The sequence below is a fragment of the Diuraphis noxia genome, unplaced genomic scaffold, assembly GCF_037042655.1.
Source record: "Diuraphis noxia isolate RWA-SAM2 unplaced genomic scaffold, SU_Dnox_SAM2 contig0002, whole genome shotgun sequence".
Classification (NCBI taxonomy): Eukaryota; Metazoa; Arthropoda; class Insecta; order Hemiptera; family Aphididae; genus Diuraphis; species Diuraphis noxia.
Window position 1 is genome coordinate 4,535,330 of NW_028301712.1, and position 15,559 is coordinate 4,550,888.

The 15,559-nt window shown below is 27.4% G+C and overlaps 1 pseudogene across 1 annotated transcript; it reads left to right on the forward strand.

Moving 5' to 3' along the window:
- The first annotated feature begins 1,949 nt into the window (after positions 1–1,949).
- LOC149057953 (uncharacterized) lies at positions 1,950–5,686 on the forward strand (annotated as a pseudogene). The gene is made up of 6 exons (XR_016190601.1): positions 1,950–2,220; positions 3,143–4,563; positions 4,650–5,016; positions 5,095–5,284; positions 5,359–5,445; positions 5,510–5,686. The product of XR_016190601.1 is annotated as an uncharacterized LOC149057953 (transcript).
- The last annotated feature ends 9,873 nt before the right edge of the window (positions 5,687–15,559 follow it).

Here is a 15,559-nt window from a genome sequence, read left to right on the forward strand (position 1 = left end):
TTCAAGATTTTTTATTGCTGATATAAAATATACATATTTAATATAGCCACTAAAAGCAAAATATGTCACTTTTATCTACTACTTTTATCTACCTAACCTAACCTAACCTAACCTATATACTATTCTATCACTTTTATCTACTAAATTAATACAACTTAACCCAAATCAAATTATTTTAAATCTAAACCAAAACAATAGCTTGTTTTTAGACATTTATATTTATTTATTCTATACATTTTAATGTAGGTAGCTATTTGTTGTTTATAGTACAAAACATTTATGATAACCTGAATTATACTTGGGTGTATAAAATAGTTTGTTAAAGTTTTTTTCCCCCAAATAGTTTGTTATATATTTTTTTATTTTAAACTAATGTTTTTATTCTCGGTTTTATGTATTATCTAGTATTTAATTGAATGGTAAATTAGTTGAACTGGAGACTGAACAGTTTAATAAATAATAATTGAGATAATAATAATGATACGTAACTGTACATAATTTAACATATGTTATTAGTATACCTTATAATATTTATAATATAGGTCTTTGTATTTATAGGTCTCTTAATTTTACTCCTAATCGAGCTCGTAATTTTACTAGAATCCAGTTAACGGATATTTCTATAACAAAAAATAAATATAATAAATATAATATGTCTATAATAGTTAGCCACCCAAGTACCTATCATCTATTGAAATATAAAAATATTATAATTCCTATATTTACATATAAGCGAGCATTTTAGTAATTTTATATTTACATACTCAAGGAAATATTAAACCAGTTATAAACCTTACCTATAAACCATACACCTTCAATTTCAATCCTGAAAATGAACTACCTAGGTATTCATATTTTCTAGTGTTTTATTGTTAGATGTATAAGGGACACTTGACACGGTACGCAGCAGCAGCCAGTACAAAGTACAGGCGCAGTGTTGCCGTTTTCGAGACTGACCTAACCTAACCTAACCACTATAGTGGTAGACAAAAAAAGCTAGATATGGCTAAATTAATTTTTTTTCAGTATAAGCTATAAAAGGCCAAAAAATATTTTAAAAAGCTAGAAATGGCTAAATTAATTTTTTTAAATTTCATTACTATAAAGGCCAAAAAATGTCAACAAAAAATTAAATATATGTAATGCATATTAAATTATAAAATATAATGTTATCACAATTATTGAGATTACAATTTATTGATTACAATTTTACAGAAAATGTAGTACAATTATAGTGATTACAAATTTACAAATTACAATATTAATATACAACTTTTGGGTGTATTGTGTCTTACCCATACTTTTAAAACACACTTTACAGTTTACACTTATTATAAAATCAAGAGTCACTATTACTATATACCCACTGTGAATAAAACTTTTCTCCTACAGATAGGTAAATAAAATATACTTTTCATATAAATATCTTTCAATTATGTATAATATTATAAATACTATGTTTTTATTTTAATAAAAATCAGATTTTCGTCATTTTATATGCTTATAGTTATGAATTAAAACCGTCTAACTTTAGATTTAAAACTTAATATTTTATTCCCAACATTTAACATACAATTCCCTAAAACTTCCTTTACATTTGTATGACAAATGGACACTAAGTCCACAAGAAAAGCATGCTTCTTTCAATACTTGTTATGGGTATTATAAATTATAATTATTTATATTCTATCAATGTAATCATAAATATTTTGTGGAAGTTAAAAAATAAAATATAAAGATACCAAATTTTAAGAACCAAACTAAAGTCTAAAAAAATATCGCGGACCGTGGTAAATTAATTTAAGATATTAGCGCAATGTGTAAGACAAAGATAGTAACACCATTAGTATGTCCCATCTCGTTCTAACATTCCGTTTCGGGCAACACTGCTTGGTGAGCATTCCAGGTATCATATAGGGATGGGTACAGTTCGGCCCCGTGATAAGAGTTCGGCCCAGTGATAAGGAATTTTCGATTATTCAGAGTTCGAACACTAACCTCAAAATACAAAAATTCAAATTATTACCAACCATTCGACATTGTAAACAGTTCAACTACGATTTTTGAGTATTAGAATTCCTCAGCCTGGTCCCCAGCACCGGATACATTATTTATTCGTCCGTTAAAATTTCAAATAGCAAATAATCGTCTATAATAACTTTAACGGTCATTTTACGTTTGTCGCTTTTATTAGAAAGTTGGTATTTGGTTCATCTTAACGTAAGTAAGACTTATATTTTTTAATTTTTACCTTAATAATATGTTCTTAGATGAATTATTGTTTGTAATATATCTTTTTATTCTTATTGTTTATTAGATAATATTAAATATTTCTTAATAGCATGTGCACTCCTAATTAATAAGTTTTTCGACTAGGAAGTACTACATTTACGTAACTATAGACTCAAATACCACGTTTTTGTAAAACAATTTCAACATAATTATTTATTTGTATTTTGTACATTAACAGCTTAATATATATCATTATACTTATAAAGTAAATAATTTCCTTATTTTTACAATGTAAATAATATAATACTTTACATGTTACAAATAACACACTTCCAATTTCCATTAGGTGTTATTAAATTTAAAATTAACCCTCATAGCTTTTATAATTTTCATCATCTTAAAAAAACTATTATTATTAATATAATTAGCTTAGCATAAGTTTATCCAACTACATTAAACATTAAATATATTGTCATTCTATTATTTTAAATCAAAAATTATTTTTCATGCTCTGTTGCTCATTATCTTTTTACTTTTATTCTTAAATATGTATTAACCAACATTATTATATATATATTAATTATTGTTGTTATTATATTGTTTAGACTTTTAATATTTTTATGAACACAGCCAATGGCTTAGAAGTGTCTAACAACTGCAATTTAATTTTGTTTATCTTATAAATTGTTAAACTATAGTTGGGAAATAAATAAATTAATATTATTATTGTTATTTTATATTGATTAATAAAGATCATGATGTATTATTTTAAAACTAACACTGATCACTTAGTTTTTCAGTTGCCACTATCTAAATTAAATACCAGTGCTTTTGGTCATCATTACTTGAACAGAATTCTGCAGATTGATTGTTACAATGTTTAAAATATTCTAATTTTCTATAATTACAGATTTGAAAATACTGAATGCTGCTTACAAAAATCTTCCAAATATATTGAATGCAGTAAACACCATGGATCTTGTTATGATGGTCATTGGTTGATGATAGCTATTTTGATGAAATATTGAAAATTGCAATACTTAACTTAACCATAACTTTGTCTTTTTTATTAAACAGTTACACATATTTTTATGAATATTTTAATAACTATACAGTTATTCTGTTTAGGAAAATTGAATATGTCTGAAAATTGCATGGTAGTTATGGCTGGAAGAATGTGCAATGTTGTTAAGTCAAATATTTATAAAGCATATCAAATAACTTAAAACTTTTTCTTATTAATAATTCATGAATTATTAACTGTGGAAGACACTGAAAATAAGATTAACAATTAATCTCTATTTTTATTACCTAAATTATGTACCTATGTGTTTTAACTGAAATAGCTTCAGTTTATGTAAAGTGAATAATTATTAATGAATTATTTTAAGAGTTGTTAATATTATGTAAATGTAACAAAACAAATAATTATGTTAATTAGATATTTTATCATATCTATGAATGACTGTGATACTAATACAAATTTTTTAATTTATTATATAGCCTGATATATCTGCCATTTACCTGCCACTTACCTACGAGAAAAAAAAAAACAGTTTTTTTTAAGACTAACTTCTGCGATTTTACTGTAAGTAAAAGAAATAAACGGTTTTTCTCAAGACCAATCTCTGTGACTTGCCTATAAGTATATATAAAAGGTTTTTCTTAAAACCAACCGACTTTATATTTATACATATTATATTTATATATATTTTGTTTGTTTAATATTTTTTTAAGTTTTGTTTAGCATAGTAAAATGGCATTGAGAGATCATGACTATGTCATTCCAGCCAATCACGAAGAAGTCGGTGTAGCAAATCTCAACCTCTTCCTACAAGACCACAACTACGCCCAACGTCCTGCTGCCATTCAGATTCAAGAAGAACAAGAAGAAGATCAACGACAAGCAGAAGAACAAGAAGAAGATCAACAACAGCAACAACAAGAAGAAAATCAGCCACAAGAAGAAGGAGAAGAACAACAACAACAACAAGCAAGAACATATAGGACAATCCCTGGCATTCGGCTCAACTCAAAATTTTATGTTGATAATTTTGGGTATAAATATTATAAAAAAAAGTTACTCATCAATAAAATAACTTTGGTTTGTGAGCGTCAAAAAAATCCCAATCGTCCTATATGTCATGGTTCAGCATCTATCAGTAGAAACGAGATGGACAACCAAATTTTGATTGTAGTTCCACACAATCATGAGCCGAATGAAATTGATTTAAATGTGCCATTCCTGAGGAACGCTCTAGGTGAAAGAGCTATTGATCGGACAATCACAACCCCATCAATTCGAGGTCTCTATAATAGCGAAATAATTAGGTAAGTTAATTAACTTAATTATTGTGTTGAAATACAAATACATAAATTATGCTAATTATATGATAATTTTTTTTAACTTTTGGTAGGCATCCCCAGGCTGCCATTCGCTATACATTCCTCCAGACACAAGCTAGAACAAAAAGGATGAGACTATCGAGACGTCCACAATTACCTCAGGACATGCATGATCTTGCAGAAATGTTGAGAGACCCCCGGAATGCAAATTATGCCTCAACATTCCAAATTCCTTCAACTGCCTTTTTCAATCAAGAATTGATTGTAAATGGAGTAACTGTTGGAATTATTTTTGCGAATACTTCGGCAATTGAAAAGTATCGTGAACAGTTGGCTACAGTAGAGATTGTCGGAATAGATGGTACGTATAAGACGCTACCTCAAGTGCCAATGGACTTGCGATCTTTCCTGACATTTCAGATTCTCTACAAAAGTGTAGTAAGCAATTGTTTATAGTTATATTATTTGTTATTACTTATAACTATGCTCTAAATATGTATTTTTTTTATAATTTAGGCGTTTCCAATGGTCTTTGTCCTTTTGGGGAGTGAGACAGAGGAAACGTATTGTGCGTTATTCGCTGTGATACGCAATATTCTACCTTTGAATTATGATGGAATCCGATTATGAGCGTGCTCTTATGAATGCTGTCCAGCAAATCTTCCCTAACAGTAACTTACTATGCTGTTGGTTCCATTATACCCAGGTAATATAAACAAACACATTTTGTTGATCATACCTGTCAGATAAATTTAATGATATTTATTTTTAATGTTATAGTCGGTTGTTAGATATTGTCACCGAAAAGTGAATGGTGTCTTGAACTTGGTAAAGAGGCATGATGTAGCAGCTCGTATTTTTAGAATGGTAAATTTGATTTTCTCTTTTACAAGTTAATATTATTGTATTTCAATTATATTTTATATTTCAGGTACTAGCATTGCCTCATCTACCGGCTGAAAGGGGTCATCTGGGGTGCCCTAATTTTTGTATGGAAGATGGATTAAATACGATTGTTAATTATACCTTACAATTTCCCGAAATTAATGAGGTTATGAATCGTTTCCTGATGGACTACATTTACCATTATTGGTTTTTGCACCATTGAACTATGGTACAGATTTCCCGATTTTGATAACAGCGGATATCATCAAAATCAAAATTCGGGAGATCAGTTTAGCCAACATTGGAAAAATAAAATTCCCGCATAATATTGCTTTTTTTTACCCGACCAACTTTGCCAACATAAAAATACTAAAATCCTTTTTATTCGCCTTTAAAATATCTAAAAACCTAACTACCGCTTATCAATTATAACTAATGGTTATCAATATACTAACTACAAATTACAAAATAAATGGTATAATAAGGCATATTAAATATTATAATTGCTTTAATTGTCTAAGTATATAAAATTTTATAGATTTATTTGTATACATTGATTATTATCACATGCTACATCACTTTCTTTAGCAGATGGTACTTTAAGGGATTTAATATCTGAAAAATATAGAGTTCTAATGGTCCAAGTGCTGAACAAATTGGAAATATCAAATGTATTCTCTCCTTTATATTTTTTACTGTTTCTACAATAAATATATTTATTTATTTATTATATTATACAGTTTGCTAGAAAACATACTTAATATACAGCACGATTAAAGATAATATGGTTGTCCAACGAACTATGATAAGAAACAATTTAATGGAGCTCATAAATTCTTTTATTATCAACGATACCCTAGAAACTTTCACTAGCGCTCATAGAATATGAATTAAGTACTAGGCATCTGAATTCAATAATGTTCTGTGATAACAGTGATAATATGCACAATGCACAATATTTTCCCGCGAAAATATGAAAAAGTAAACGTGATTAAAAATACGAACTTTTCAACGATTTTTACAATTGTGATTTCGTGATTCGTAATTTTAGTGTTAATTGTACTTCTAGTAAAGAAATATCTACTTTTGGTGTTTTACTTTGACATTTTAATGTAACGTGCATCAAACTGATATGCTAACTGATATATGTAGTACGTTTGTCATAATGAAAATGAGACAGTATACATATATTAAAAATCAGATGAATAAAAAACAAAATAAAACTAAAAAAAAATTATCAAAACTCGTAGGTAGTTAGCTAAAATTATAATTTACATTACATACAGAAAGTGACGTACCTAAGTACTTTATTAATTAATCGTTAAAAATATATTGTTTTTAATTTGTGTCAAAACATAATATAAATAAAATATAAATGTGTTACAGACTTACAGTATCTATCATTCTGTGTTTTTAATACTTTTTATAACATACATAAATTACTAAATTAGTAATATGAAGATAATATGATGAAAGGTAGTATAATATTATCAATTAAAATTATTCAAATTTGTGATTCAATATTTTAACGTTTGGAGCGCCAGTTCTCGGTTCTACTTGTTGTGATAACAAGGAAACTCGAAGAGTCACTTTATTATGCTTCGTTGTGCAACCATATTATCTTTAATCGTGATATACAGCACTAAACACATTACCTTTCTTTTGCTACAATGATAATAAAATAATTAATTGATATAGTGAATTTCTTTTGTGTTTAATAAACAGAATAATCAAAATAATACATTAATTTAAAAAACAAATCCAAATTCTTGCAATATTCCTACACTATACTGTACTTAACTATAATAGTATAATGACACATTGGCACTAAACTTTTTTTCAAGGGATTCTGAGCTGAGCAAATACATTTTATGCATTATTTTTTTCAAAAACAAAAAAGATTACTTAATTATATAATTTAATTTATTTTAACATATACCACACATTTAAATTTTATAACACTCTATAGCAAATTTTTTTAATTCTAAGTTCTCAATAGATAATATATGCATTGTAGGTACAATGTTTTAATAATGTTACCTATATGGCTAAAAGGCTGTTTTGTTTTATGTAAATAAGGAAATATTTAAATACAGACTTCAAATAACTACTTTAAAAATGATGTACAAATTAAATTATATTTAATTTTAGTTTTATAACATGATGATCCTTTATGATTGAATTATTGAACTAGGTACTTTTTTACTTTTGTTTGATCAATATAAATTAAATTATTGTTTTTAGTAATTACTTAATAAACTAACTAATAAATACATAAAATACTTGTTAATTTTTAAAAATTAAAAAATATATTTTATAAGTATTTAAAAATAATAATTTATCTATTATAAAAATAACATGTGGGGCTATGTTATATTTTTTATATTTGGTTTATGTAATATTTGTAGGATGATGATTGTTAATATATATATATAATTAATTAAAACATTCTGACACTTAAACCATAAGGTCATTTATATTAACAGTTTTAAACATAATACAAAATAATACATTATAATAAGTAACATGACAAAAGACTGACAATTCGTAATAACTCCTTTTATAGGTTATGTTCCACTTACATATTTACAATATGTTCCTGTCATGGAACAAACATTACAGTTTATTTGGGTTGGACCATTTTTAGAGGGCTAAAGCCTTCTCTCGCCACCCCTTAGTACAGTGCTTGAGAATTATAGAATGTAATCATAAGCTATTGAAAATTAAGTTCGATTAAAATGAACATTAAGTTTATGAGTAATGAAACATATACCTCAACACACAACAACATTTTAGAATAAACATTTATCATGTTAAATTAATTTTTACCATAATGTGTGATGAAAAGAACTTCTAATGCCAAATTCATGGGCGCAACTAGACCAATATTTTTTGGGGTGCACAAATAGTGAAAAGCTCACTGACCCATAGAGGCAAAGCCCCCACACCACCACACCATTCATCCCATTTGTTTTCATATTACATTTATAAAAAAAAAATAACTGCTAATGTAAAATATATACAATAACATACATACTTTGTTTTTATAGTGGTACCTAATACAATTTATAGGTTAACAAAATTAAATGATCAAAATGAGAACTAAATATTTTAACATGATTTTGCTTGAATGAAAATTATATTTATTTGAAATTTGTTCACTTTTCAAACTATTTGTTATATATCGCTCAATATTTAATATTTATGAATTGGTAACAATCTTTGTTGTAGCCCTTGAAAGAATAGAGTGACACAAATCAAAATATAAAATATATCTTTCATAAGTATTCGAGTATTTATTCCAAACACTTTTCAAAAGTATTTTACACAAGACTACATGGATGTGTTAAACTGTGTAGCTATGTCTACAGTTAATATTGTAGACAATGTTTTTATTAGATGAATAAAATTGGTAGATATAATTATTTTTAATTTAATTCAAATAAAAATTTCATGATCTCCACGAATATATATTAACCATTATAATAAAATATATCCGCACATTTCACCATGTCCTCAAAAAACTTCCAGTCGATTCTAGGTCCTGCCGATTTATTAATTTGAAAAAGTAAACATTTTTTTTATCAAACATTTGAATTTTTAAAAGGATTAGAAAGGTACTCCAAATAATTTAATATTTACTACGAGTTAATTAGTAAATGATAACTTTTTTCCATTTAATAATAATAATTTTCACATTGCTTGTTTAATTGTGTGTATGTACTATGTAGTATTGTAGTTTATATAACACTGAAATAGATTTAAAATTAAAAAGAGTAGGTCAGCATTGCGGTGTAGAAAGTTTGTCCAACGTCCCTTCGGTCCTCGGACAGGATAGTGTAGTCTTACAGCATTCGATTTGAATACAATGATTACATTCGATAAAAAAACGATTCTGAGCGGACGAAAGAATATTTTATTTTATTTGATATTTAAATATTATTCGTTTCTATGGTGATAAATAAAGCGTTTTTTGCAAAGCAAAATTGAAATCCAGTTCTTTCGTAATTTTTCAGTGGTTTTTTACCGTGGCGTTAAATAAGAGAGAATCAAAAAATTACTTTCTTTAAGTACCTCCTGGATCCAATTTGATAAAAAAAAGATACTACCTATATAATATGTGGAAATCGAAGCACTACTTCTGGTAGACATTTTTCTAACAGGATAAAAAGAAAACATTATTGTAATACCAAAATTAAGTCAAAATGTTGAAAAGTTTTTAAGATATATAAACAAATGAGCGATAGGTTAGTTTTGATAAAAAAAAGTTAATTGCCTATAATTTAAAAAAAAACTATTAATGCCATAATTTATAATTTTAACTTAGCATAAGTCATCTTTGTACTCTTTATTGCTGCCATTCTACTTTATTTTATAACCAATTTTATCATATCTATCCATAACTTTGTATTGTTTATTGTTTTCTTTTTATATATTAAGAATATTGTATTATTGTATGAAACTTACTAATATTAATTTAAACTTAAACTCCAACTTCTACACAGCCAACGGCTTGGAAGTGACCAACTACTGTAAATGTATCTTAATATTTTGTTAAACCATATTGTTGGGAGATAAATATATTATTATTTATTATTGTAAGAGGAATTGAACTAAGAAAAAAATTAAATGGAACTTAAGTAATTAAATAATTTTATGTATATTTTGATTTTTTCAGTTAACTAAGTAAAGAAAATAAAAAGTTAAAATTTAAAATCACATTTTATGTTTTATAACATCAAAATATATATAATATACTATTATTACTATTATACTCATTAATTAATAATTTTTAATTACTCATTTCACAAAATGCAACACTAGATGGTGTTGAAGAACCAAATGTTTTAATAATTGAAAAATCTATTATTCCTTATTTATTTTATAATAATAATTGTAGGTATGTAATTATATAATTTACATACAATTTACAAAGATGTATTATTTAAAATAAATTATTTTTCTCATATTTCATTGCATAGGTACTAATAATCATTCACAAAAAGGTTAATTATATATTTTGCATCTGCTGTTATGAATGAGCGTCCAATAGATACATAACATAATGATTGTGAATGAATAGATGTCTAAATTGGTAAGTAAAATTATTATTTTATTTTATATATTACATTTCAAAACTTATAATTTTTGTAATGGTCCAAGTACTAACCCTACAGGGCCTCTATCAAATGGGTACTATTATATTTTTTTTTAAATTTGATACGATGATACGATAATTTCCAATAATTCGTACAATAATATTTGAACTTTAAAATAAATAAATATATTTTTCATATTTAATGGTATTAAGTTGATATAACAGTTGGGATTTTTACTTTTTAAGGTTGGCAGTTTTGAAATTCAAAAAATCAAAAAATTAATTTTTTTTCTTATCACTCCGGGAGAACTGGGGCATCACCACAGATATATAAAAATATTTTTATGTATCTGTGGGTATCACCAATGCGGGAAATGTTGGCAGGTATATTATCAATTATCATATTTAATTATTTATAGAACCTTATATCTTAATTCATAAACCATGATTTACCAATTATAAAATGTTAATAAAATTCATTATCAGATATTCAGGTTATAAATTACGCGGTTACTGCTCACCAGTCACCACTATCACTGTTATTTTTTTTAATTAGCTGAAGCTGGTATAAAACCATATTTTTAGCTCAACAGTTACATCTTATCACTATTATTATTACTAATATTCGAGTATTATTTTTATATATCTTATCATTTTAATGACCAATAGCTTATAGCTAGAAAAAGCCAAGTTTCAATGAAAAATAAGCTAGAATATAGGCTATTGGCTAAAAGCTATAATTTGCAGCTAGATAGGTTTCTAAATAAGCTAGATCTAGCCATAAAATGGCTAAAACGGCAACAGTACTACAGGCACCGCCGCAACCGGTCTACGACTTTATCAACCACCACCACGGGTGACAACGACGCGACACCGTCGACTCCCCCTCCACGCTGCAAAGGCTAGGCGGGACGGGAAGACAAGTCATGCCGGACGAGTACCGGTTGCCTGCTACAACCAACAACTTTTCGTCCGACCGTTGCGACGCGAACACGTCCGTCGACGAAACCGACTCACTAAATCAAATTGTACCAGTCGTGTTAATTTTGTGACTTGTTCTTTTGTGTGACAAATAAAACCCAACGTATCGACCACCCTGAGCGACAGTTGTTTTTTTAAATGTCACATCCACCTACACCTCACACCACATATTGTGACCGGCCTACCACGGACATCACCACACCACCATCATAGCCGCGTCACACTTGGTAGAAACCCGTGTGGGTGCGATCACTTCTCATGATTTACGTGAGAAGCTTGTCCCTCACCCCCAAAAACCACCACTAGCTAGATGTTATACATTTACTAATATGACTGACAGCTTAAATGCATATATTTATAATAAATTTGTTGCCTATAGAATATTGGATAGGACATTGCTGCCATGGAAGAAGTAGCTACAATAATTAAAGATCCATTTGAAGACGCTGAAGAAAATCTTGGATTTAAACTTCAATCAAGTTTAAAAAAATGATTTTGATAGTCCTTACATAATATCCAAGATAGATGATACTGATATTATTAAGACAGAAGAGTTTGCCAAAACTACATTACCAGATTTAATAGATTAAAGTGATTATGAAGCTTATTATGGGATATTTAAAAATAAAATATCGAAGTTTAAATTTCTAGATGGACAAAAGAAACAGTTAAGTTTGATAATAGAGTTTTACAAAAATCAATTATAGTGTTTTCCACCACGCCGCACTATTGCACCAAGGTAGAACTGGCACAGTTCACTGATAATCGTCCCAACACCGGCTGGTGTAAATGTAGACGAAACATAAAATCTATACTTATTACTGATATATAAATATAATAAAATATTTAAGGGGTATTGCAGTACTTGTCATGATAATGATAATGCGCACGAGCTCTTGGAGCTCGTGCGATTATCTTTGCACCGAGTGCAAAAAACTGACGTGGTGCATTGAGGTGAAACATAAAAAAGTCCACTCGGTGCACATTAATCTTGCAGATGGAACATCAAAATATGTACTGGTGCAGTCAGTGCAGTGTGGTGGAAAACGCTATTACAAAAAACACCGACTATGGTCGGGTGTATATACACAACTATTAATATTACCTGAATGTAATTCTGAACAAAAACTTCCTTCTTCCTGTTTAAAACCTGATGCTAGACCTGATGTTTCTTCAAAGTGGAAAGACTTCAAATATAGTAGGCAAGAAAGAAAAAAGCGTGCTCGAGAACAGAGTTTATTGAATGATGGAGGAAATCAACCACTAATTACCAACTATTATAAAATTAATAAATACATCAACGAAAATAACATATTTAATGATTTGTTGGAAGATCTGAAGAACAATATGCCTTCTTGGGAAGAAATATCAGCTGAAACTTTTATGAAAAAAAAAACGGATACCAGTACATTACTGAAATCCATATGTAATTCAGCCTTAAGGAATTCAAAATTTCCTAGTCCTAATGCAAATCGATATGATGAATCCCTAAAAAACTTTTGTGTTTTTTTATATTTTGTTAGATTTAAATAACTAAAAGAATTTTTGTTGGAAAGAAATCTACCTTTCTGTGTCTGGGTTAGCGTAGGTAGATAGTACCAGAGTTATGGATCATATGGTTATATCACCAAATTTCTAATAAAGTCATTGATTTTGTGTTGCCTTTTGAAAATGACATGGCAAATATTATTGCATACTTAGCCACTTCAGCTAATACAATTGGGCAATATTTCCAAAGTAAAAAAAAGCAAATTATTATGCGTATGTAATAATGGCAAACCCTCTTATACTTAAATCTTGTTTAAATATACAGAAAATATATACCTCTATATGGAGGTAAGTAATTTCAGTTTATTTATTTTACTATATTTAGTCAGATGTTTAGTTTTCAATAAATTTTAAGTAAGTAGGTATAATTTGTTTTAAGATTTAAAAAGTTTTTAAAAAAATTAGTGCCCGAATAGTATTATGCGTGCGCATTAGCATGCTTATCTCACTTCATGATTGAAATTATTTGTATTTTATTATTAGTTACAATCATTTTGAATTCTATTTTGAATAAATTGCATATTTTCAGCATATTCATACTGATATATACAGACTATATATTATTTTTCTTATAAATGTATTATTAAAAAGTCATATTGTATCATAATGTTTCTAATTTTATTCTTTATTATTTTTATTATTTTTCAAGGCAATTGCAATAATAGCATGCTTGTGTTATTTGGTTATTATTTTTTTTTTTTTATATACAGGTAAAATCTCATAAATTACAATTATCTAATTCAAATGTATGGATATTTTACTGTTGAGTCTTATCTATTTTTTTTCTAATAGGGTGTACAAATACCTAACTATTTATGTTTAAATAAGAACCAAAATAGTGTTATAATTTAAAAAAAATTAAATTTTAAAGATTCAAAATAGAATTTCATGAAACTGAGTAACAGATTTTTGAATATCAATATTTTGTAGACAATTTATATCAAATAATTTAACATTTAAACCTATACAATTTCAATAGATGTTTAAAAATTAAATTAAAAAAAAAGGAATAACATAAATAATGATCATTTGAGTGCAAAATTATTACTGGCTTGTTTTTACATTTTATTTAACTTAAAAAATCCAGAAAAAAATTTATAAGCAAATTAATATTTTTTTATATTTTAGAAAAATGGCCAATAACTCAGGTAAAAATAGTCTTCTGGACAGAGAAGATGACATATAAGATGTTTTTACGGAGGCAGAAAACTATTTGATGACTACCATTCCGAGTAATTTAAAACAACTTTTAATAATAAATGGTTATGAAGATAAAAAAGCTTTGAGTTGCATTGATGATCAGGTTTTGGACAGTATTGAAGAATTTGATAGAGATGTTTTACCCAGTTGAATAAAAAGTGATGAATATTTATCTTATTATGGAATTTTTGAAAATAATGTTCCTAAATTTCAAATTCTTAGTGGGTTTCGTAAGAGAATTATGATGGTGGCTAATTTTTATAAAACAAAATTTTTTAACACTGGTCCACAAATGGTAAAAAGAACTTTACCAAAATCAAGAAATATAAGTTGTAAACGAATTTGTACTTCTGATTTGTCTAAAAATAATTCAGAACTTAGTATGTCAAACATCACAGATAACAATGCAATACTTGACTTGGAAAGTGAAAGTGCATTTGTTGAATCTTCAATTAGAAAATGGCTTCGAAATCATTCACAATTAGAACTTCAGTCAGCATCAAATAATGATTTAAATATTTCTGTTAAGGTAGGTAAATGAAAATAATTTGGAAGATGATGATACAGGAGAAAAAAGTTATGGTTCTGATTTCATTTGCTTCATACCATGTGTAGTATGCAAGGTAAGGTTAACATGCAGAAAAGTAAAAGATAAAACACATACCAAAGGTAGATGGTTACTTAGTAATTTATACAGACACATGGCTATACATTCTTCAGAAAACAAAACTAATTCTAAAGAAAATAAATCTCATAACAAAAAAGTAACAGATTACTTTCCTCATAATGCTCATACCAATGAAACAAATAATGATGTTAATGTTGATTCTCCTGAAGAAATTAATTTGAATTTAAGATCTGACTCTTCGGTTTTTCAAGTAAGCAGTGTTATGACTCAAGGGACACATAATAATAAGCTGCAAATAGAACGTCCCCAAGAAAATTTGGATTATGTTTTAAAAAAAATGCTTTGGATAAATCCGGGGATAAATCTTAGTGGAAAATGTCATTATACAGTCGTCGAGAAAGGGAAGCAAGAGTCAGACATAAAACGCTTGTGTCAGAAAAAATCAGCTATGAATTGGAGCAACCATTAATAACAAATTTCTACCCAGTATTGAACAAGGTTGAAAAATGAATTAAAGAAAATGTTGATTTAAAACAGATGTTGTTAGAGAATATAAATAACTCTGTGAATAACTCTGTTGAACATATTAATCATTTTTCAATTGAAAATATGCCAGTTCTACTTAAAAGTTTACTTAAATC